The sequence below is a fragment of the Colobus angolensis genome, unplaced genomic scaffold, assembly GCF_000951035.1.
Source record: "Colobus angolensis palliatus isolate OR3802 unplaced genomic scaffold, Cang.pa_1.0 Scaffold276, whole genome shotgun sequence".
NCBI lineage: Eukaryota > Metazoa > Chordata > Mammalia > Primates > Cercopithecidae > Colobus > Colobus angolensis.
In genome coordinates this window covers 927,531-951,345 of record NW_012115999.1, presented here as the reverse complement: position 1 = coordinate 951,345, position 23,815 = coordinate 927,531, and the positions used below count along the sequence as shown (strand labels likewise).

Below are 23,815 nucleotides of genomic sequence, written 5' to 3'. Positions count from 1 at the left end.
AAAAAAAAAAAAAAAAAAAAAAAGCCAGGCAAGATGAGGTTTAGAAGTAGGTTTTGTGGACTGTTTCCATGGCTGATAACAAGGAAGTAGGGCATACAGAGAATTGTTTCTGGCAACTTCTGAGTAGAAACAAGCATTCTCTTACTAATTCTCCCTTCTTCTATCCTGGGCATCTGACTAAGCATGTCTATGCCTGTGACCCTGTATAATGAATTGCACAAAGACAGATCATGGACAGGGAACAATCAGGTCCTTGAAAAATGTGTCATAAAACCTTTGAATCAACCACTACTGCTATCACTACCACCACCACCACCACCACCACCATCACTGCTACCATTGCCATCACCACCACTATCACGACTAAGAGAATACTTTTTTTTTTTTTTTTTGAGATGGAGTTCTGCTCTGTCAGCTCTGTCACACAGGCTAGAGTACAATGGCATGGTCTCAGCTCACTGCAACCTCAGCCTCCCAGGTTCAAATGATTCTCCTGCCTCAGCCTCCTGAGTAGCTGGAATTACAGGCACCTGCTACCACACCTGGCTAATTTTTGTATTTTTAGTAGAGACAGGGGTTTCACCATGTTGGCCAGGCTGGTCTTGAACTCCTGATCTCAGGTGGTCCACCCACCTTGGCCTCCCAAAGTGCTGGGATTACAGGTATGAGCCACTGCGCCTGGCCTAATAATACTTAATGATAAAGACTTTAAAAAATGATAGCCAATTTTATTGGGTACTTACTATTTATCAGACACTGTATTAAACCCTTTACATATATTAACTCATTTAATTCTCACAGTAATTCTGTTGTGTGTTTCTCTATGGGGTGGGAGTTGGGCAGTGGAACTGGGATGAGAGAGAGGCATTGAGTACACAGTTCTAAGTGATAAGCAATGCCTTGAGAACCATCTGGGGAATCACATCACAGTAGAAAAAGAAGCTTAGGGAAAAGGAAAAAAAAGTCAGAAGATGCCTGGGCCTTGCTGCTGGGCCTAGGCTGGATCAATGACAACCTCTTGAGAATAGATGCACTGTCCGTCCTGCAGGCTTCAGCCTCCTCCAAGGGCAAAAGTATCCCTATGACATTTCTAACTTCTTTTATACCTTAAAACAAATTCCTTTGACTTATGCTAGTGACTGGGCAGCAACCTTATCCCTTGCTTTAGTCAGACCAATGTGAACTTGCTTTCTGGTTCTCTCTTAATAGTTATCTGACCTTGGAAAATATATTTATCCTTCTGACCCTCAGTTTCCTTATCTGAAAAATTACATATCACCTATTTTATAGTTTGTTGTAATGTGATCAATAATATATATTAAGCACCTAACATAGCATGCACTCAGTGATTTGTGTCATTACCACAAAGAATACTATTTGCTTTCCACACATTTTACATTTCATAGTAAGGAACTAAACTCAACACTTTCTTATATGGGCATAAAACAGGGATACAATACTAATATTTAGTTTTCATTTAGAAAAAAAAAAAATCTGTGCAGGAGTATTCATGACTAAGGGTAAAGTCATTACCCCCTTGAGAACCAAGTGGGCCGCCAAAACAGATCCAGTACAAGGAAAACAAGAACAGGAGGGTGAGAAGAATGCTACCATGACTACAACACTCTGAAATTAATACTGCACATTTTTCAGCCTGTGTATGTGGTTTGAAAAGATCTAAAAACTTACTTGAAATGATATCTTCAAGAAATACACACTCACATACATCACATGCTTACACTCCATATCTTACCTGCCCTCCATAGTCTAAGAATATATTAAGCTGGGTAGGGGCAGTGGCTCAAGCCTGTAAACCCAGCACTTTGGAAGGCCAAGACGGGCAGATCATTTGAGGTCAGGAGTTCGAGACAAGCCTGGACAACATGGTGAAATCCCATCTCTACTAAAAACACAAAAATTAGCTGAGTGTGGTGGCAGGCAACTGTAATTCCAGCTACTTGGGAGGCTGAGGCAGGAGAATCGCTTGAACCTGGGAGGCGGAGGTTGCAGTGAGCCAAGATGGTGCCACCGCACTCCAGCCTGGGCGACAGAGCGAGATTGTGTCTCAAAAAAAAAAAAAAAAAAAAAAAAAAAAGCAAAAAGAAAGAAGGAAAAGAGAAGATATTAAGCTTAAGTCTTTACGCATTTCACATATTCAAATGCATACACATAAGGTTAAAAATAACATGGAAACCTTGATCGTAGGTCCAGATTCTATTAACATTTGCTGGGTGTGTAGGTATTAGTCACCGTCACATTCAAGACCTTATTTGATCTTTGCAACAACTCTGTGAGGTAGGGGTCATAACCATTCCAAAGATGTTAAAACTGAGGCCTTGAGGCCTAACCACCAGGCCCAAGAGAGCTAGTAGGTGCCAAAGCATGAATTCAAACTTAGTACCTCTGATTCTGAATTTCACTGTTTCCATTCTGCACTATTCCAAAATATTTCCTACAAATATCATTAGTGACTTTAACTGTTCTCTATTAACTTTGAATATTCTGTTTCCAGCATTCTGAAGTTCATCCAATCCATGGCAACATGCTTGCAAGTAATTATATTTTAACCAATTCATATTTAACTGAATATTTACAGAGGAGGCAAAGTGCGTGTATCAAACCAATTTATGATTTATTAAAATTGCACTTTCTCGCCTTTTGATTTGAAAATGTCCTTAACCAGGTAAATGAATGCTTACATTAGTTTTTCACTTTTCAGTTTAAACAAAATGAACTGATAGTTTTATTTTTATTTTTAGACAATGAAACAAATAATTGTAACAAGCATGGCACTGACAAACCAGATTATTGTAACTGAAAACTACAGATGAGTATTTTAGCTGAGAGGGTAACACACAGTATCCGCCTAGTTTCACTCCCGACAGGGCAAGGATCAGGAAAGAGATGCAGCACATACATTTTGAAAAAGCTTCTCAGGCCAACTCTGATTATTTGCCTTGGCCTCCATACCTCCTCCTTCTCTACGCCATCTCCAAGGTGGAGAGCCCATGTCACAGATAATCCATAAACCTAAGTTAAGAGCAAGTTTGTCGTTGTTATCCTCAGTGAATCTTTTACTGAGCCTTTTGATAATTTAAATACAGCTTTAAGTTTCACATCCTTTAGAGGAACAGGAATAAATAAAATACCAAAAGTGAGAATGAAAGACAAGAAGCAGGAAGAGAAAAATACTCTATAAACAAAACAGCCTAGACACCTGCAGGCATTGGCATATACAATATGCACATAGCATGATCAGATGATACAGAAATGCATTTGCAAAGGGAATTGCAAAACAGCCTAGGTAAGCTTTGAACTTAAAAGGTAGATAGGAATGGAGAAAAATGCTCAGACCAAACTGCAAAGCAAACATTACAGAGGACAGCAGGTAAGGCATGTAAATGTGTATTTATTACAGTTGGGGTGGTTTCCAGAAATTCTTTGAGGAAGAGAAAAAGGTTTATTTTTAAATGGATATTTTTGAGATACAATAACAAATTATCCCAAAAGGTAGGAAAAGGAGAGATGTCTAAATAAAATGCTCTGTCTACACAGTGAATGAAGGGGACAGATGCACCAAAGATGAAAACAGGATGAGACAAAGGAGGGACATTAAATCACTGAAACTCAGGAAAAAGGATAAGAGTCACAAAAGAAGTGACTTTTAAAGCTGCGCTCAGAGCAAGAAGATGAAAACGAATGATACCATGCCACAGAAGGTTTAAAACTCATTTAAACTTCTGTTTTGCTTTTACTTTCTTTACTGAAGATAGGAGAAGGTAAAGACAGTAAGATGCACTGATAATTTACTTTGAGTCACAAAGCATTACAGGATTTAGCCTCACAATATCCTAATTTAACAAATGATGGAACTGATTGGCAAGCTGGGTGACTAACCTAACTTTCCAGTTCAAACTGGAAAGTGAGAATAAATGTAAAGGAGAGTGAGTTACAGACCAGTCAAGTCAGTTGATTAAATCAGTGCAATCTTCTGGGATCCCTGGCAGACAAAGCCCTACCTGGACATGATATAGGGCTGTACTCTTATGTGGTATGCAACACTCACATGACAGGAATTAAATAGGATAAGAAAAACTTCATTTATAACAAACATTACTGGGTGTATACTCCTGGGCTAGACCCTTTGGATACCAACTTCATAAAATACAGTTCTTGAATGCAAGTAAGTTGTAGTCTAGAGAAAAACAAACGAAAATGTATACAGTCATTTAAAAACCATGTGATAGGAGGCAAGGCTGAGATGGCAGTGGAAATTGTGTAATTCTGCATGGAGGATAAGGGGTCAGAGAAACCATTAAGGAGGAGGAAGCAGTATCTAAGCCATATTTTGAAAATGAGTAGGAATTTTCCAGACAGATGGGGAAGGGTGCACTCTAGGCAGAGGAAACTGCATGTCTAAAAGCACAGAATCATGAAAGAGCATATTTAAGGAACTGCAAATAATCTGAAAAAGTCGACTATAGGATGGGGCATCAAAGAGCTATGCACTAAGGAGAAGCAGGGGATAGAAGATGTAGCCATCCTTAGAATCTGGAAGATCTTACAGCTCTTCCATTAGGCAACATGTACTCAAATGGCCATGGAACAGTGATACCCTAGTATGGCCAGCCCCTCGAATTGAAGGCTAGAGAGGGAATGGCTGGGGAACAGCAGCGCTGCTCCAGAGACGAGCCTTTGCCATTAAATTGCCTCCTGCTGCCATGGCAACTCTGCGACAAGCCTTTTTGGAGCAAAAGGTGGCAAGCAGATACTAGGTCTGCTGGCCGCCTCCTGCCGAATTTGGCTGCTCTCCTCTCTAATCAGGATGGAAGCACTGCAGCACTAAAGCTGGAAAGCTGGCTGAAAAATCCCTCTGTCACCTTCTGCTTTAGTGATTCCTGACATGCGTCTTCCCCAGAGGGGAATAAAAATGGAGTCTGATCATTTTTCCAATTATTACCTCATATCAATTTACAATTTATAGCCCCTTTCCACAAAGATTGTTGCCGTGAGTGAATCATACCAAACTGAAAACCATGACAGCCTAGCGGAGGCTTGCTATTGCTAAACATAGGCTACACAGAGCCCCGCAGATCTGTACTCCACCCACAGTGGAATTCTGCCCAGAGGAGGCCTCTTATTTCCAGAGGGGCTGGTGTTGGGGTGCCAGCAAGGCAAGCCCAGTCATCTGATCCGGGGTGGGACCCAAATGCCCCCAGAGGCGCCCTGTTATATTAGGAAAGAACTATGGGGCCAGCACCCCGGAGTGGTGAAACCCAAGAAACCCAACCCATGAGGTTGCTGACAGGGGTGTGTCCCTTCCCCACTGCTTCCTCAGTCCTAATTAGGAAGAGGCAAAAATCTCCTAAGGAAGAGGTGCCACTTGTTAAAACTAAAACCTAAGGATGCATCTCACCAACCCCCAAAGAGACAACTGAATTCTAAACAGCATGGCAGCCTCCTCCGCCAGCACTTCTGTAGAACTTGATTTACAGGCAACTGCTAAGAAGAGAAACTTTCATGGTCCTTTCTGGTAATTCACAGCACTGAGAGCTGAAAATAACTTTAAACTGCAGAGGAAGCCCAAGGATCAGACTAAGAGAGCAATATCCAGGGAATGTGCACCTCTCTAACCTCACCTTCGCCTGGTCTCCCACTGGTCTCCTTTCTGTTCCTCAAGCAAGCTGGCACACTCTCACCTTGGGGCCGCTGCACTGCCTATCTGCCTGGAATGTTCTTTTTCTAGACAGCAACAGAGCTAGCTCCTTCCCTCCTTTCAAGTCTTCACTCAAAAGACACCTTCTCAGTGAAGCCTTCGCTGGCCAGCCTGTCTAAAACACCAACTTTCTACTCTGATGTGCCTTCATCTTTCCTGCTTTGTTTCTCCTCAGACTTACACTCGCTCACACACTGTGTATTTTACTGATTTATCTGTTTATTTTCCACCACCACTAGTGGAATATCAGCTCCAACAGGGCAAAGATATTTGACTGCTTAATTCATCCCTATATCCTTAGTACCTAAAATGATGCCTGGAATAAAGAAGCAGATGCATATTTCCCAAATTAATAAACAGATGGTAATTATAAGATTTTACTAAGTGGGGCCAGAGAGGAATGAAGATAGGGAAGAAGACATTTCAGGAACAGAGAAATACTCTCGTTTATTCAAAAGAATTTTATTAAACACCTATTCTGCCAGGTGTAGGCCTAAATAAGTACTAAAGATACGATGATAAATAAGACCACACAAATAAGTGTGTCCCTTCTTAGTGTTCACAATCTAGAGTGTAAGAAGACAATTACAAACAGTGTGCTAGTGCTAAAGCAGGGAAAACAGGATTGTAGAGGAGGCAACAAACATACCCCATTAATGGAAAATCAGGATAGGTGTCCTGAGGAAGGGATATCTAAAGCTGGGACCTAAAGAATGAGTAAGAGTTAACCAGTGTGGATGAAAACGGGTAGGAACAGGGCAGGAACAGAGCAGGCAAAGGCAAAAAGGTGAAAGGGGGCATGGCACAGCTGAAAACAAGAAAATGGTCAGGATGGTTGGTAGACGGCTGGACAGGTCAGCTGGTACTAGATCATGCAGGGCCTTATAAATGGTATGCCTGTAAATCCCAGCACTTTGGGAGGCCGAGGTGGGCAGATCACTTGAGGTCAGGAGTTCAAGACCAGCCTGGTCAACATGGTGAAACCCTGTCTCTACTAAAATACAAAAATTAGCCAGGTGTGGTGGTGTGCACCTGTAATCCCAGCTACTTGGGAGGCTGAGGCAGGAGAATTGCTTGAACCTGGGAGGTGGAGGTTGCAGTGAGCTGAGGTTGCGCCATTGTACTCCAGCCTGGGTGACAGAATGAGACTCAGTCTCAAAAAAAAAAAAAAAAAAAAGTTAGAAAGTTTGGAGTTCTTCTTAAAGACACTGGGAAGTCATTGGGAGCTCACCAGCTGCAATGTGCAGAATGAATCAGAGGTAAGCAAGAGAAAAGTAAGGAGACTGGCCAAGAGGCTACTAAATTTCTATCAAGAAATGATGACTTGAACTAGGGTGGGAATGAGAATAAAAAGGAGTAGATTTCAAAAGTTTAGACACACTGAAGAAAACTTTTTTTTTTTTTGAGACGGAGTCTCGCTCTGTCGCCCAGGCTGGAGTGCTGTGGCCTATCTCAGCTCACTGCAAGCTCCGCCTCCCGGGTTTACGCCATTCTCCTGCCTCAGCCTCCCGGGTAGCTGGGACTACAGGCGCCCGCCACCGCGCCCGGCTAGTTTTTTGTATTTTTTAGTAGAGACGGGGTTTCACCATGTTAGCCAGGATGGTCTCGATCTCCTGACCTCGTGATCCGCCCGTCTCGGCCTCCCAAAGTGCTGGGATTACAGGCTTGAGCCACCGTGCCCGGCCAGAAAACTTTATGACTGATTACACATAGGGGGAAAGGAAAAAAAATAAACATAATGCTTAGGATCTTAGACTAAATGGCTAGGACATTCTCGTTTGGAATCCTGCTCAATTCTGTAAGATAGGGGACTCAGAAGAAGCAGAGTACAGAAGGACAAGGACGACGTTCCAACTTTAGACCATTTAAGCTGGAGATGCCTGTGAAGTGTCCAAATGGACCTATACAGTTGGCTGTAGGGTTCTAGCAGAGAAATCTGGACAGGCGATAGTGATTTTGGAATAATCAGCATATAAATGGTAGCTTTCCCCTGGGAGTGCATGAGATGACCAAAGTCAGTGTGTAGGTTGAGATTCTTAAGATTCTTAACCTGGGTGAAATCTGTGAGCCTCCAGAAATCATAAGCAAACTCTGATGTGCAAATCCATATGTATTTTTCTGAAGACAGACTTTATACTTCATAGTTTTAAATAGATTGTCAAAGGCCTCGTAAGAGTAAAAAGTAAGATGATGAAAGAGCCAAAGAAGATACTAACATTGCAAAGCAAAGGCATGGAACTGGAAAAGCATGGGGGAAGAATGACTCTCCTATTTAGCTACAAACTCCTGCTTATCCATGTACTATGGAGGGAGACATAATTGTCAGAATGGCAACCAAGAGTCACTTACAGCAAATGATATTCCTTATAATAAACTGAGGCAAGAAAGTAAATTAAAACAATTTTAACTGGGTGCATTAGTTCTGTAATCCCAGTACTTTGGGAGACAAGGGCAGGAGGATCACTTGAGGCCAGGAGTTTGAGACTAGCCTGGGCAACACAGTCAGACCCCATCCCTACAAAAAATACAAAAATTAGTCAGATGTGGTGACACATGCCTGTAGTCCCAGCTACTTGGGAGGCTGAGGTGGGAGGATTATTTAAGTCCAAGAGGTTGAGGCTATAGTGAGCAAAGGTGGTACCACTGCACTCCAGCCTAGCTGACAAAGCAAGACCTGGTCTCTTAAAAAAGAATATTTCACATGAAAAAAACAATTTTCTAGTTAGTCCAACAAATTGAAAAAACACTCCTAAATCAACTTGTTTCAGCACTCATACTGAGAAATAATATGTGTCAAGAGCCAATGGCCAGAAATTTCATTTTCTTTTTAGTGTAACAGCTTTTTTGAAATATAAATAACATACCATAAAATTCACCTGTGTAAACTGTGCAATTCAAAGTTTTAAGTATATTTGAGTTGTTCATCCCATTACTACAATCTAATTTTAGAACCTTTTGTCACCCCCAAAAGAAACCTCATATCCATTAGAATAACTCCCCATCTGTTATGGTTTAAATATTTGTCCCCTCCAAAACTCTGTTGAAATTTAATCCCCAGTGAGGCAGTATTGAGAGGTGGTACCTTTAAGAGGTGACTGGATCATGAGAGCTCTGCCCTTGTTAATGGATTAATGGATTATCATGGGAGGGAAATTGGTGGCTTTGTAAGAAGAGAGATGTGAGTTAGCATATTAGCACACTCGACCCCCTCATCATGTGATAACCCTGAGCTATCTCAGGACTCTGCACAGAGTCCCCACCAGCAAAAGGCTCTCATCAGATGCAGACCCTCCATCTTGGACTTCTCAACCTCCATAATTATAATACATTCCTTTTTCTTTATAAATTACCCAGTTGCAGGTATTCTACTGCAGGCAACAGAAAACACGTGAATACATCATCCTTCCATGTCCGCCTACTCCCTAGCCCTAGGCAACTACTAATCTACTTTTTGTCTCTATATATCTGCCTATTCTATACATTTCATATAAAGAAAATCATACACTATGTGGCTGGCTTCTTTTATGAAGTATAACACTTTCAAGGTTCATGCATGCCATGGCATATATAAGCACTTCATTCCTTTTAATGGCTGGATAACTTTTCATTGTGTGGCTATACCACATTTTGTTTATCCTGTCATCAGTTGATGCACATTTGCGCTGTTTTCTGTTTTGGGCTATTAGATGCTGCGGCTGCTATGAATGTTCATGTACAAGTCTTTGTGGGGACACGTGTTTAGTTCTCTTTGGTAGATACTAAGGAGTGGAATTGCTGGATCATATGGTAACTCTATTTTGATATTTTGATGGACTGTCAGATTGTTTACAAGAGCAGCTATCCCATTTTACATTCCCAGCAGCAACGTATGAGGGCTCCAATTTCTCCACATCCTCACCAACATCTGTAACTGCCTTTTTATTATAATTATTCTAGTGGATGTGAAATAGTAACTCATTGTGGTTTTGATTTGCATTTCTTGATAGCTAATGATGTTGGCTATCTTTTCATGTGCCTGTTAGCCATTCATATAGCTGCTTTGGAGAAATGTCCATTGGAATCCTTTGCCTATCACAGATTTCTTTCAGATCTCTGAGTAAGACAGAGTAAGGCACAGATATACACTAAATATTGCCACAACATTATGAAAAAATTACATTACAACAAAAAACAAGGATGAAAGTAGAGTAAAAAGAGCACTTGGAGGCCAGGCGTGGTGGCTCATGCCTGCAATCCCAGCACTTTGGGAGGCCAAGGCAGGTGGATTGCTTGAGACCAGGAGTTTGAGACCAGCCTGGCCAATACACTGAAACCCCACCTCTACAAAAAAAATACAAAAATTGGCCAGGTGTGGTGGCACACAACTATAATCCCAGCTACTGAGGAGGCTGAGGCAAGAGAATCACTTGAACCCAGGAGGCGGAGGTTGCAGTGAGCCGAGATTGCGCCACTGCACTCCCACCTAGAACACAGAGTGAGACTATGTCTTAAAAAAAAAAAAAAAAAAGCTAGGCGCGCTGGCTCACGCCTGTAATCCCAGCGCTTGGGAGGCCGAGGCGGGCGGATCACGAGGTCAGGAGACCGAGACCATCCTGGCTAACACGGTGAAACCCCGTCTCCACTAAAAATACAAAAAATTAGCCCGGCGTGGTGGCGGGCGCCTGTAGTCCCAGCTATTCAGGAGGCTGAGGCAGGAGAATGGCGTAAACCCGGGAGGCGGGGCTTGTAGTGAGCCGAGATCACGCCACTGCACTCTAGCCTGGGCGACAGAGCAAGACTCCATCTCAAAAAAAACAAGCGCTTGGGAGAAAGTACAGGAGTCGAAGGACTAGAGGTCGAAGAATGGCTGCAGTGGGCAAAAAAGGACATGCAATGCAAGATGGAAGGAGAGAAGCCCATGGTGAGGGTGGGGGAAGTTTTGAATTACTCTGAATTGATTTTATAAGCAGAACAATTAAGGGTGATGACAAAGACCAAGCTGTGTCTATGAAAGAGGGAACCCTGAAAGAAAACCTGAGAAAAAATTTAAACAGTTCCCAGGGATAGTGAGAATCAATGAGACAGAATATGTGAGAGTGCTTTGTAAACTACATAAATGTAACAGATGGTTAAAATAGCTGTGTTTTCCCCATGTAGGTTAAAAAGGGATGAAGCCTTGATAAGTAACTTTGAAGCTTGTTTCGGATGATAATGAAGATGATTATAATAAACAGCTGTTAACGTTCATGATACCAAGCACTGTGCTAAGGCGTACCATGATTTATGATCTTTAATCCTCTAAAACACCAAAGGAAGCACTGCTATTATTTTCATTTTACAAATGAAGATCTTTTGGCCAAACATTACCGTTGTTATTTTCAACAGTGTAACCTGTCCTTCAATTATCTGCCTAATGGATCTATCCGTACACATACATCCCCAATTGCATGAAAAATCTTACCTATTACAGAAAAACTCTAAATGTTGTTCCCATTGTATTGCTTTTGTATCAGAGAATCAAATTTTTGATAATCAAACATGCCTACCTTGGAATTATTTAATTTTTTTTTTTTTTTTTAAGAAACGGAGTTTCATTCTGTGGCCCAGGCTGTAGTGCAATGGTGCGATTTCGGCTTACTGCAACCTCTGCCTCCTGGGTTCAAGCAACTCTCCTGTCTCAGCCTTCCGAGTAGCTGAGATTACAGGGGCCTGCCACTGCGCCTGGTGGGGTATTTTTTTTTTTTTTTTTTTTAATAGAGAAGGGGGTTTTAGCATGTTGGCCAGGCTGGTCTCGGACTCCTGACCTCAGGTAATCTGCCCGCCTCAACCTCCCAAAGTGCTGGGATTATAGGCATGAGCCACCACGCCCAGCCTTATTTAATTCCTTTATTGCCTCAACAATGTATCAATTATTGAAATTATACAAAGTATAAATATTCATTTATAATACTGAAATTATACAAAATATAACAATCACTAAAGTATAATATTCATTCAATTATATAAAGTAGAACATTCATTTTAAAATATTTAACCCATGTGGAACTTATTTTGCATGGTATGAGATTAAAATAGAACTAAATGTAGCTTTCTTCACAATATCACTCAACCCAATGTTTTTTGTTAAACACTGACTACTTTCACAGTATTTATTTCTGCTGTTTCTATTTTGTCCCCATCACTGTTCTTAACCTATGCCCAGGTAGTCTTGTTGTTGTCCTTTGAAACAGGTTTTGGCCTAGAATGGCAATACCCCTTTCATTCTCCAAGTGACACAATTATTAATTAGATAATGACAACTATAGATACACAATCTGTACTCACACAATTAGTAATCCTTCGCTCCCATCTTTCATTTGGCTAGTACGCTAACTATCAACATTTAAAAATCGTTAAGACTGATATACTCTTCTCAGTAACAGACTTCTGGCTTCTTCTAAAAACTTAGCATCACTGGCCCCATCTACCCATATGCCAAAACTCACCCCAATTAGCAGCTATCTCCTTTATATGGGGCACACACATATAAAGTTCAAAGTGTCCAATATTCCCTGTTGTCTTATACCCAACCCATGTAAGTGATTTACAGTATCTGCCTAGGGGCTTTTGGATTTGCAACCTCTGGTGAAACCCATGTGTTTCCTTTCCTGCCTTCAAAACCAGGAAGTTCACAGCTAATTTAGTGCTTAATGTCAGTAACTACACTTAGCCTAGATTTCTGGTCTCATCTCTTCTCTACTTCCATTGTGTGGCTCCTGATCTTTTTTACTCCCATTTCATTGTCTTACAATATATGTACCTACTTCCAATCCTTTCAAATTATCTTGTGAATGAGAAACAATTTAAAAACATTTCCCCTCTGAAATTCTTCCCTGGTCCTTTACTCTGTGATTTATATTATCAATCAAGTTCAATGCACATCCTACTGGGATCTTAACTGGCACTGGATTAAATCTATAAATTAATTTTGTTAGTATTGTCATCTTTACTATATTAAGACTACTCAACCAGTAGATTATACCTCTCTTGCTTTTTTTTTTAATTAAAATACTATAACTCTCTGTATTTGGTCCCACATATATCTTGTTAGATTTTATTTTAATAAAACAAGATATTTTTCATTGTATTTTCTGTGCACTGATAAGACAAATGACTGACTTTAGTTAGGCATCTGTTTTATAACCTATAATTTAAGCACCTCATTTCAAGATATGTTTTTGTTGAATCTCCTAAACATTCTAGGTTATAGCCCCTTGTCACTGGCAAATAGTATTATTTTTCTTTCTAACCACCTCTACATATTCTATTTATCTCTTTTATTATGATTTGCTGCAACTAGTTATTTAAAATAGTGCTATTAAAAAGATGATGTCCTTGCTTATTTAATGAGGTAAACTACTTCTATTTCTCCATAATATTGGTAGCTGCTATTACTAGAAACTCCCCATCAGCCTCCTTTCATGCCATCAAACCTATAATAAAATCTATTTTCAACAAAAGTGGCAAAGTAATTCAATGCGGAAGACAGTCTTTCCAATAAATGCTTCTGGAATAACTGTATTTTTTGTATGGGAGAAAAAAGATAAACCTTGACCTTTTCTCCACACCATAATCAAAAATTAAATCAAAATGTATCATATATATAAACATAAGAGCTAACTAAAAAACTTTCAGAAGAAAGCATAAAAAAAAATTGTGAATTTGGGGTAAGGCAGTAATTTATCAGATAGTACACAAAAAACATCAGCCATTAATAAAAACAAACAAATTCAACTTCATCAAAATTTAAAACTTTTGCTCATCAAAAGATGTCATTAAGAAAACAAAAAGCAAACCAAAGATTAGAAAAAATAATTGCAAAACACCAAAGGTCTTGTATACAGATTTAGTGCTTATAACTCATTAAGACTAACCAGTTTGTTTTAAAATGTGCAAGATATGAATACTTCACAAAAGAAAACAGATGGATGGTCAACCAGCACTTAAAAAGATGGTCAATATCATCGGTCATTAGAAAGATGCAAATTAAAACTACGATGAGATACCACTACAGATGCGCTAGAATGGCTAAGAATAAAAAGAACAGAGACAGGTATGGTGATCTGTACCTATAGTCCCAGCTATTTGGGAGCCTCAGGGTCACTTGAGGCCAGGAGTTTGAGGCTGTAATGTGCTATAATCATGCCAATGAATAGCCATGGCACTCTGACCGTGCAACACAGTGAGATCCTATCTCTAAAAAAATAAAATAAAATAAAATAAAATATAACAAATAAGAAAAAGTCTCATAATACAAAATGTTAGTGAGGAAATGAAGCAAACATAATCCTCCTACTTTTGTAGTGGGAATGCAAAATGGTGCAGCAACCACTTTGGGAAACAGCTTGATAATTTCTTATAAAGTTAAACATCCTCATCACATGACTCTGCAATCTCAATGCTATATATCTAACTCTCCAAGAGTAATGAAATATATAAAATTACATACACAAATTGTTAAAGCAGTATTACAACAGTAAAAAAACAAAAAAAGTTAAATATTCAAATAACCCAAATTGCAAAAAACCTAGTGAACATATAAACTGTGTTATATCCACACAATGAAATATTTCTCAGTAATTTAAAAGGAACTAACCACCAATATATTTAACAACATGCATGAATCTCAGTAGCATTATTATGATACGTTTTAAAACGCAGACACGAAATACTACACAATGTATAATTCTTTGTATAAGACATTCTAGAAAAAACAAAACTATACTATGAAAAGCGGATCAGTGTTTGTCTAGGGACAAGAATGGGGGCAAGCACTGACTACAAAGGGGCACAAGGTAATTTTCTAAGAGCAAAAGAAGTGTGGATTGTGGTGGAAGATGCATGACTGTATATAGTTACCAAATTCAAACTACACTTGAATGAGTAAATTTTACTATATGTAAGTTATAACTCAACAAAGCTATAAAAATGAAATATTTTTAAATTTCTTCCCAAAAATCGACTTTACAAAATTCAATCTAATCTAATGAGCCCCAGTGTGTAGTAAGAATTTAGCCTTACTCAGAAAGAGATCTGGACTTTGCCCGTGACTTCTGGGAGTGAATTTCTAAGCTTTATCGGAGTGTCTTTGTTGATTTGGTGCTCTTGGGTCATAGAAGTCTAACCATGTGTTTCAGGGTCGGGGTAGACTACTCCACAGAGTATTTAGGGTGGGGGTCGACCACCCTAGAAAGACCAACAATATTGTTTAGATTAGGAGTTTGGGATCACCTGGTATCAAACTGACCAGAGGAGCTGGAGACTGGAGACTGAGTCAGCCACATAATTATGAACACTGAGACTTAGGTGAGCTTCTCTGGTTAGCCATACTCTGTGTATTGTCACACACTGACACCGAGAAAGTACTGTGCTCTGACTCCGCACACTCCACTCTCCAAGGGAGACAACAATGGAAGCTCTGCCTCATGCACTCCTTTTGTTGGCTGATTTTACTCTATATCCTTTCCTAAAAATAAACCACAACCATGAGTACAGTAGCATTCAGTGAGTTTTGTAAGTCTTCCTGGCAAATTATTTGCCAGGAAATAGGTGGTTTTATGGACCCCAATCTTGCATTTGGGGTCAGATGTAAGGGTGGTTGTGTGTGGACTGTGTGCCCTCTAACTTCCTAGGTGCCCTCAACTCTCATACCCAGGTAAACACAAGTGGGTGCCAAACCAATCACCATCAAACTCACAGTTGAAGCAGTTAATAATTACCTGAAGTATATTACAAAGATCATTATCTATCAGCTCATGTACAACGACTAAAGCTTATAAAAATCTTTACAGGTGTCAGGTCACCTAGAACCAACTCAAATAGTGAGACTTCGGATTGAGCATTTGTATCAGCTATTTAACTTAGACATGGCAAATACACACACCTGGTCAAACAACACGGAGAAAAACCAATCCTCCCTTCCTTGCCACGTAGCTGCATACATGTCATCTAGTTCTGTTAAACAGCTTTTCACTTCCCTATTTAGAATTGACAAAACATTTTGACTTTCAACTCCTGCATTTTCTAAGGTATGTAGCTGGATCTCCTCTTTCAAATTGCTAGCAGTATTTTCCACAGCAAGTATTATCCTGAAGGCAGAATTACACTAGCAATACAGATGTTACCTTTGTAAAGAGATTAAAAATTTAGGCTAAAGAGTAGTGTGGTCACAAAAAATCTCCATAAATTTACCTTCTGAAAATTCAGTTAGCACATTTACAGCTTCAAACATTTTCCATAAGAGAGAATGAAAGTTTAGAAAAAACCGTATAGGAGGCTGGGTGTGGTGGCTCACGCCTGTAATCCCAGCACTTTGGGAGGCTGAGGCGGGCGGATCACGAGGTCAGGAGATTGAGACCATCCTGGCTAACACAGTGAAACCCCGTCTCTACTAAAAATACAAAAAATTAGCCGGGCGTGGTGGCGGGCACCTGTAGTCCCAGCTACTCGGGAGGCTGAGGCAGGAGAATGGCGTGAACCCGGGAGGCGGAGCTTGTAGAGAGCCGAGATCAGCCACTGCACTCTAGCCTGGGCGACAGAGCAAGACTCCATCTCAAAAAAAAAAAAGCGCTTGGGAGAAAGTAGAGGAGTCAAAGGACTAGAGGTCGAAGAATGGCTGCATCTCTACTAAAAATACAAAAATTGCCTGGGTGTGGTGTTGGGTGCTTGTGATACCAGCTACTTGGGAGGCTAAGGTCGGAGAATCTATTAAACCCGGGAGGCAGAGGTTGCAGTGAGCTGAGATCTTGCCATTGCACTCCAGCCTGGGTGACAGAGCAAGACTCCATCTCAAAAAAACAAAAAAACAAAAAAACCTGTATACATAATACAAGAAGTTTTTATTTAGAACATCACAGATGTTACTATTTTCAAATGCTTGTAAATTTGGGGGGGAAATAAGTTCTCAAATACAAGTTTATGTGAGGTATCTATCTAGGCTTCTCTTTTTCACTTTATGCTAAAGTAGGAGTGATAGTAGGTTAGAGTTAGAATCAGAGAGTACTGATAGGAGACGGAGAGAAGAGTGCTTTCCCTCAAAGCAAAGGCAAATTCGTCAAAGGCTTAGAGCATCTCCACTTGTTTAAACCTATCCCTAAGGATAGGTATTACCTAGAAGCAGGCTGCTCTAAGTAATACCTTAACAACAGGTAGGTAGAATATCCTATGAAACTTAAGAATTAGTCCAATGGACACATGTACACCTCTCTTCTTCTAAGCTTCTACAACTCCACAAGATAGTCAGGAGTATACCACAGAGTTGGAAGCACCTTCCTGTGTATGCCAGTCTTCCCTGGGCTTTAACTCACATGTACAACCTGCAACCAAGATACTGCCCTGAAGGGGAAGTCAGAGAGATTCAAGACTGAGAATCGGACCCAATTTTGCTGGAGGAAGAGAGTCATGAGCCATAGAATATATGCTATAGAATATATGTTACCTCTAGAAGCTGAGAATGACTCCCAGTTTATAGCTAGCAAGGAGTCCTACAGTCCTACAGCCATGTCAAACTGAACTCTGTCAACAGCCTGAATGAGCTTGGAAGAGGATTCATTCCCTAGAACCTTAAGAAAAAAATCACAGCCCTGCCAAGACTTTGATTTCATCCTTCAAACCCTACAGCAGAGAATCAGCTAAGCCATGCTGTGCACAGACTTCTGATCTACAGAACTTCATTGTTTAAAGCAATGAATTTGCTTCAATTTCTGATTTACAGAACTTCATTGTTTAAAGCTGCTTACTTTATGGTAATTTGTTACAGCAACATTAGGAAACTAACACAATGGTGTGGTTCCAGTACTACCATCAAATTGCTTTATTTTCCTCTCCCCACCAGCCTGCTGTTAGGAACTCAGGAAAGTGGAGTCACTCAGCTTCCAATAGACAACACTTTTACATGACATTCCAACACTGAACTGTCATAATTTCTCTATGTATTTTGTCTTTCCCACTAGAATGCAAGGTCTTCAAGGACAGGGACTACAAATGTTTTTTTATCCTTTTTATTTTTTTTCATTACCCAAGTAATATATATTGATTATAGAAAACTTAGGAAAAAAGAGATAAGTACAAAATTAAAACCATCCAAGGCTGGGCACGGTGGCTCAAGCCTGTAATCCCAGCACTTTGGGAGGCCGAGACGGGCGGATCATGAGGTCAGGAGATCGAGACCATCCTGGCTAACACGGTGAAACCCCGTCTCTACTAAAAAATACAAAAAAAAAAAAAAAACCTAGCTGGGCGATTTGGCGGGGGCCTGTAGTCCCAGCTACTCGGGAGGCTGAGGCAGGAGAATGGCGTAAACCCAGGAGGCGGAGCTTGCAGTGAGCTGAGATCGGGCCACTGCACTCCAGCCTGGGCGCGAGACTCTGTCTCAAAAAAAGAAAAAAAAGAAAAAAAAAATTAAAACCATCCATAATTCAACAGCTAATCACACTGCTGACATTTTCATGTCATTCCATACTTTTCTATGTATATGTGTATTTTTACATATATAAATGAAATCATGCTGTACATACTGGTTTGCAATTTATTTTTCCCTTAATAATGTTATGCATATATTGCATGCTATGGACATACTTCTACAGCATCATTTTTACTGACTCCACAGTGTCTCAGACCAGGCCAGGACCTCCCATTGTAACCTCTCTCATGGCCTTCCCATTATAACCTCTCTCATATCCTTATACCTCTCTCTTCAAAACACTTCCTATAGCTATAATTTGTGATTGTATGATGATTTTATTGTTTTCTCCACAAAACTGTAATTCCCATGAAATTAAAAAAAAAAAAGTATGCTTATTTTGCTCAGGAGTATAATCTCAAGTGCCTAACTCAAAGAAGATGGCCGGGAAATAGAGTTCACAAATGAATGAATGAATGAATGAATTTAACCAAACCTTTTTTTCAACCACTTAGGTTGCTTGTTATTTTAGTATTCGTAATAGTGGTCTGTAGCACACAGCTGATTTTCAATAAATGTTTGCTGAGGGCTAAATAAAATACTAAACATAATTTTCAAAAATGGTGAAGGATAGTCATTCAGTAAACAGCAATATGATTTAAGTCATCACGAGGAAGAGAAGTCCTGGTCACATAATGAAAACCTGTACAAGTACTTAGCTGATAAGAGGACCAATGCAAATATCTTAGCATATTTTATCTGTATTTTTCTAGTTCTTTTTCTAACATGAACAGGTATGCACAGTCAATAAGATTCGGTTACTCTTTAAAAAGTCTTCAAAAGAGGCATGTTTTACATGCTAATTAAAGAATAATATTCTCCCTAAAATAGATGGCTATATGGTTAGTATAGGCCTAGAAAGTTTGGCAATCATTTAAAGAGCGAGCACAGTCTTCCTATTGGTACAATCCCCTAAATAATCCTCTGCATAAGTTAATATGTGATCATGGGGTAGACTGAACCAGAGACACTAAAGATACAGAACTCTCACTTTAAAGAAGGTGATCAGTGGCCACTAAAGTCCTATTCTGCATATGTGTAGATATTATAAAAATGGAGAGTTTCCTTAAAATAAGACCACTGTTTATTAAACAATCAATTATCTTACTTAAAAAAAGCCCATTATCAATTTGAAGCTAAGTATTTTTCAGTAAATACTGAAAACATACAAACGGTTAAAAAAAAAAAAAAGACAAAAAACACAGTTCCTCATCACAATTCATATTCTTTATTTGACAGAGAAAGAAATAGACAAAATTGCCTTCAAATTACTCAAAGCCTTCCTAGATTGTATAAGGGCTTTGGTTCCTTTCAAAGTTTTTTCAGTGTGAGTGGGGACTCATCAAGTTCCCCCCAAAATTTCTTTCATCTTTAAATGCTGGGAGGGAAAAACCCCCAAAGCAAAAAAGGTAGGAAACTGGAATTACCACACAGCTCACCAGATCTATTTTAGTGCATGATGCAAAGACCACCGACTGAGGGTGAGAATTGAGTGCTGGTCTATCTTCATCAAGTCCCTCATGTTTCCTAGACTCAGTTTCCTCACTTGTAATATGATCTCAAGGATCGTTTTAGCACAAACATTTTAAGCTTTGAGTATCCTGCCAATGAGAACAATTAAGAGAAAGAAGTAAAACTCATACTCTGATTCTGTTTTTACTAGGGACTCTGGTAAAGATTACGCAGGAAATTGAAAAGAGCTCAAATAAAATGCACCCCCTATAGATTTTACTCATACATAGATGCTATCATCCTCTGCAGACCTCTAGTTCTTTACATCCTGTTAATACAGATTATCTGAAATTGGAGAGGCATTTTAGGGTAATGGAGCCTTTATCAGTGATTGGGACTTTAAATGGCTTCCTTGGAAGAAAGACAAAAAGATAAAAAAGAAAATTAGATTTGTGCAAAAATATATCTTTAAAACCTCTATGGAAGAATCGATATTCATGCATGAGATATACTGGTAAAACTTCTTGGAGTAACAAAGAAAGCGGACACTAAGCTCTGCGTTAGGACTGTTTGAAGAATGAGGAAAAAGTTCTAATAATGATACAATGTTTATGTCAAAAAGATTAAGAGCAGTTCCCTATTTACTGTCACCCAGCTTTACAACGATGACCTAGTTTACAAAGAGCTACCACCACTTTGCCACATCTTCTCCCATCTCAGGCACCCAGCATATGGGAGCATCTTTGGTAGATAGATACACAACACCCCTGCCCTCACCCCAGTCTTCTCCCCAGAGGCCAACAAAGCTAGACCTTTTATTTGTCCTAGCTCAGTCCACACACTCACTAACTCAGGTACCTTGCCACTAAACAGGACCATCTCTGGTCTGTCCAAATTGATATGGAAGATAGGGAGCTTCCTCTCTGGGAATAACAATAATAGTAATAAGGCTGGGTGCAGTGGCTCACGCCTGTGATCCTAGCACTTTGGAGACCGAGGTGGGCAGATTGCCTGAGCTCAGGAGTTCAAGACCAGCCTGGGCAACATGGCAAAACCCAGTCTCTGCTAAAAATACAAAAAAAATTAGCCAGGCGTGGTGGTGCATGCCTGTGGTCCCAGCTACTCGGGAGGCTGAGGCAGGAGACGCCTGAACCCAGGAGGAGGAGGTTGCAGTGAACCGAGATCATGCCATTGCACTCCAGCCTGGGCAACAGAGCGAGACTCTGCCTCCAATAATAATAATAATGATAATTTTTAATCTAAAATTGACATATATACTCTAAGGCTACTTATATATTATAGACCTAAAGATTGTGGACAATCTAGAATGTGGCAGAAAAAGTATGTTTTTGGAATTCCCAATCAGAGTTCAAAATATATCACTACCACCCTGATCCCCACCATCAAAAAAATGGCAGCCAGCAAGGAACAAAGGCCCTCAGTCCAACAGCCCTCAAGGAACTGTATGCTGCCAACAACCACAAGAGCTTAGAAGAGGAACCTCCCCTCACTGAGCCTTCGATGAAATCCCAGCCCTGACCAACAACTTAAGTGCAGCCTTGTGAGAGTTTCTGTGTCTGAAGACCCAGGTAAGCTTCATCCAGATTTCTGACCTAGAGAAAGTGATCACAAATGTATCTTGTTTAAAGCCACTAACTTTACAGTAATACTGTTACCTAGCAACTGCCAATAAATACAGACAGATGAGAAACACACAATATAATTAGGGCGCAAATTGAAGGCAGTAGAATAACAAGTATAATATAGAAAAGTTCAGGTAATCAAAGTAAAGGAAAGCTCACTACGGATAAGGTTAGTTTTGAAACATTTCATACAGAGGTTAGCTATGAGACGCGTCTTAAGTGTTTCAAGAGTTCAGACTGGCAGACAGGTAGAAGGAACAGCAAAGAGGTAAGAATCAATTGAATGTCCCAGACAATAAGAACATCACACTGAGGAACAGTGGGAGGAGACTGAATAGGTGAAACGGGTCCAGATCACAAGAGGCCTGGAAGGGCAGGGCTAAGTGGGCTCTTCTTTGAGGCTATAGACAACACTACCAAAGGAAAGGCTCTTGAGGAGGGAAATGACAACATAAGGGCCCTATTTTAAAGAACTTAATCTTATCACAGTATAAAGGATGGAGCAGATTAGAGATAAGACGACCAAGAATAGATACGCTAGCACAACAGTCTTCATGAGAGGCTAACAAACACGGGGAAAAAAGGTTCACACTCATTAATAATCAAAGACATGCAAATTAAAGCTATAAAACACCATTTTCTGGCTTAACAAATTAGTAAATAATAAAAACTAATAATACTAACAAAGATAAAGCAATATCAAACACTGTTCGTGGGAATATAAATGGAACGGTCTTTATGGAAAGCCATTTGGCAATATGCATTAATAATTTTAAAATATTCAAATTCTCAGACTCACTAATTTACTTCTTAAAACATATTCTAAGGAAAAAAATGGATTTATTCATTCAACAAGCATTTAAATGTGTGCCTACTATGCTCTAGGCAAATATATCTCTTCTCTCGTGGCACTTAGGATACACATTTGACAAATAATAAAAAAAAAGTATATAATTATACATATTATAGGATACAATGAGAGTACTTTTGAATATCGGATTTAAATTATGAGAACAAAAATACCTCTCTGGGAAGTGAAGTGACATTTATGCTGAGAGCTGAAGGATGAGTAGAGTTTAGCCATGTGCAGATTGGGAGGAATTTTTTTTTCTGATAGAAGAAACAATATTCGTGAATGCAAGAAAGAGTTATAGTTGAGATTTTAGAGGACTGATTTGTTGATGTTTTCAACAAATATATATAAAGGTCCTAGTAAGACCAGCTACTGTACTAGCGGCTGACAGTAAGGAATGGGAGAGTGATCAAGGTTAGGCTGAAGTACTAGCAGACAAAACAGGTATAAAAATACTATACAGCTACAGAAGGGCCTACAGTTCATAAGGAAGCAAAGAAGTACGAGGAAATAAGTGTAAAGGAAGGAAACCAATACATTTTCAGGAGAAAGAAGAGGATGGAATAAAGGTGACAAACACAAAGACTGCTGCTTTTCTTTCTCTTTTCAGATCGACATATTACAGACTTATCTGAGAAAGGTAAAAAAAAGTCTGTTCTTTTTTTACAAAAACATCTATAGACAGAAATACTTAAGTAGGTTAGCACTAAAAAGGTCATACGGTAAGAGAAGATGAAGTAGAAATCAAAAATAAATTTTAAACATGTGTACCTGAATTAAGGAACAGCTACACTGGGGAAACTATTTTCCCTCTATATGAATGGCTCTTGACTATGCTAAGCATTCAGGGAACAGTGACCACATTTTCAGAATAATAAGTAGCCTCTCTTGGAAGAGGCCGAAAGGTACATAGAATAATCCAAGTATTTGCAATCTGCTCCACTGAACAGATGAATCACCACAATGTTAAATACGAAGAGTGGCATTTACACAAACTTTATGGTGAGAACAGGCTTGGAGTCATGGCAAGTTATGAAAGGAGCCATTAAAAATGATTCCAATCCCATGTAAGTAGAAGACCTGAGGGAGTAGTTCCCTTTTCCTCTAATCTCCTCAATTATCTAAATTGTAATATTTTATATTTGATACGTGTCAGCAGCATTAAAGAGTTAAATAATATTTTACAGAGTAGATGCTATCTACAAAAAAATAGTACTGTGGAACTCTGTACTGTATTTGCAACTTCTATGAGTCTAAAGTTATTTCAAAATAAAAATTAAAAAAATATGCATAGTCTTGCTACAAGAAATAACATACAGTCTAAAATTTGCGTTAATTTCATGAAGCAATTGTAAAGAAGAAGAAATGTAACAATTCTTCCAATTGCTAAGAGTCCAATTTTTACTTCTCTCAATGGATGCAGGTGCATATCAAGAGAAAAACTCATCTTCTGGGCTGGATATTCTACCGCCTACCAGCCATGTGACTTTGGGAAAATTACTTCAGTCTTCCAAGCCTCTGTTTCACCTACCTCACAGTGTGGTATCACATGCTAGTTGACTTTGGGATGCTATAAAGATACTCATTGCTGTCATTTACAATTTTGTTTATTTAAAATGCATTATCTTATCTTCATTAATGGGAGGAATAACACTGAGAAATTAACTATTTGG

At 39.5% G+C, this 23,815-nt stretch overlaps 1 protein-coding gene across 1 annotated transcript in view; it reads right to left on the bottom strand.

Annotated features, from left to right (window-relative positions):
- The window catches only part of SLC44A1 (solute carrier family 44 (choline transporter), member 1), a 98,925-nt gene that overhangs the window by 57,733 nt on the left and 17,377 nt on the right, over positions 1–23,815 (bottom strand). The window lies entirely within an intron of this gene.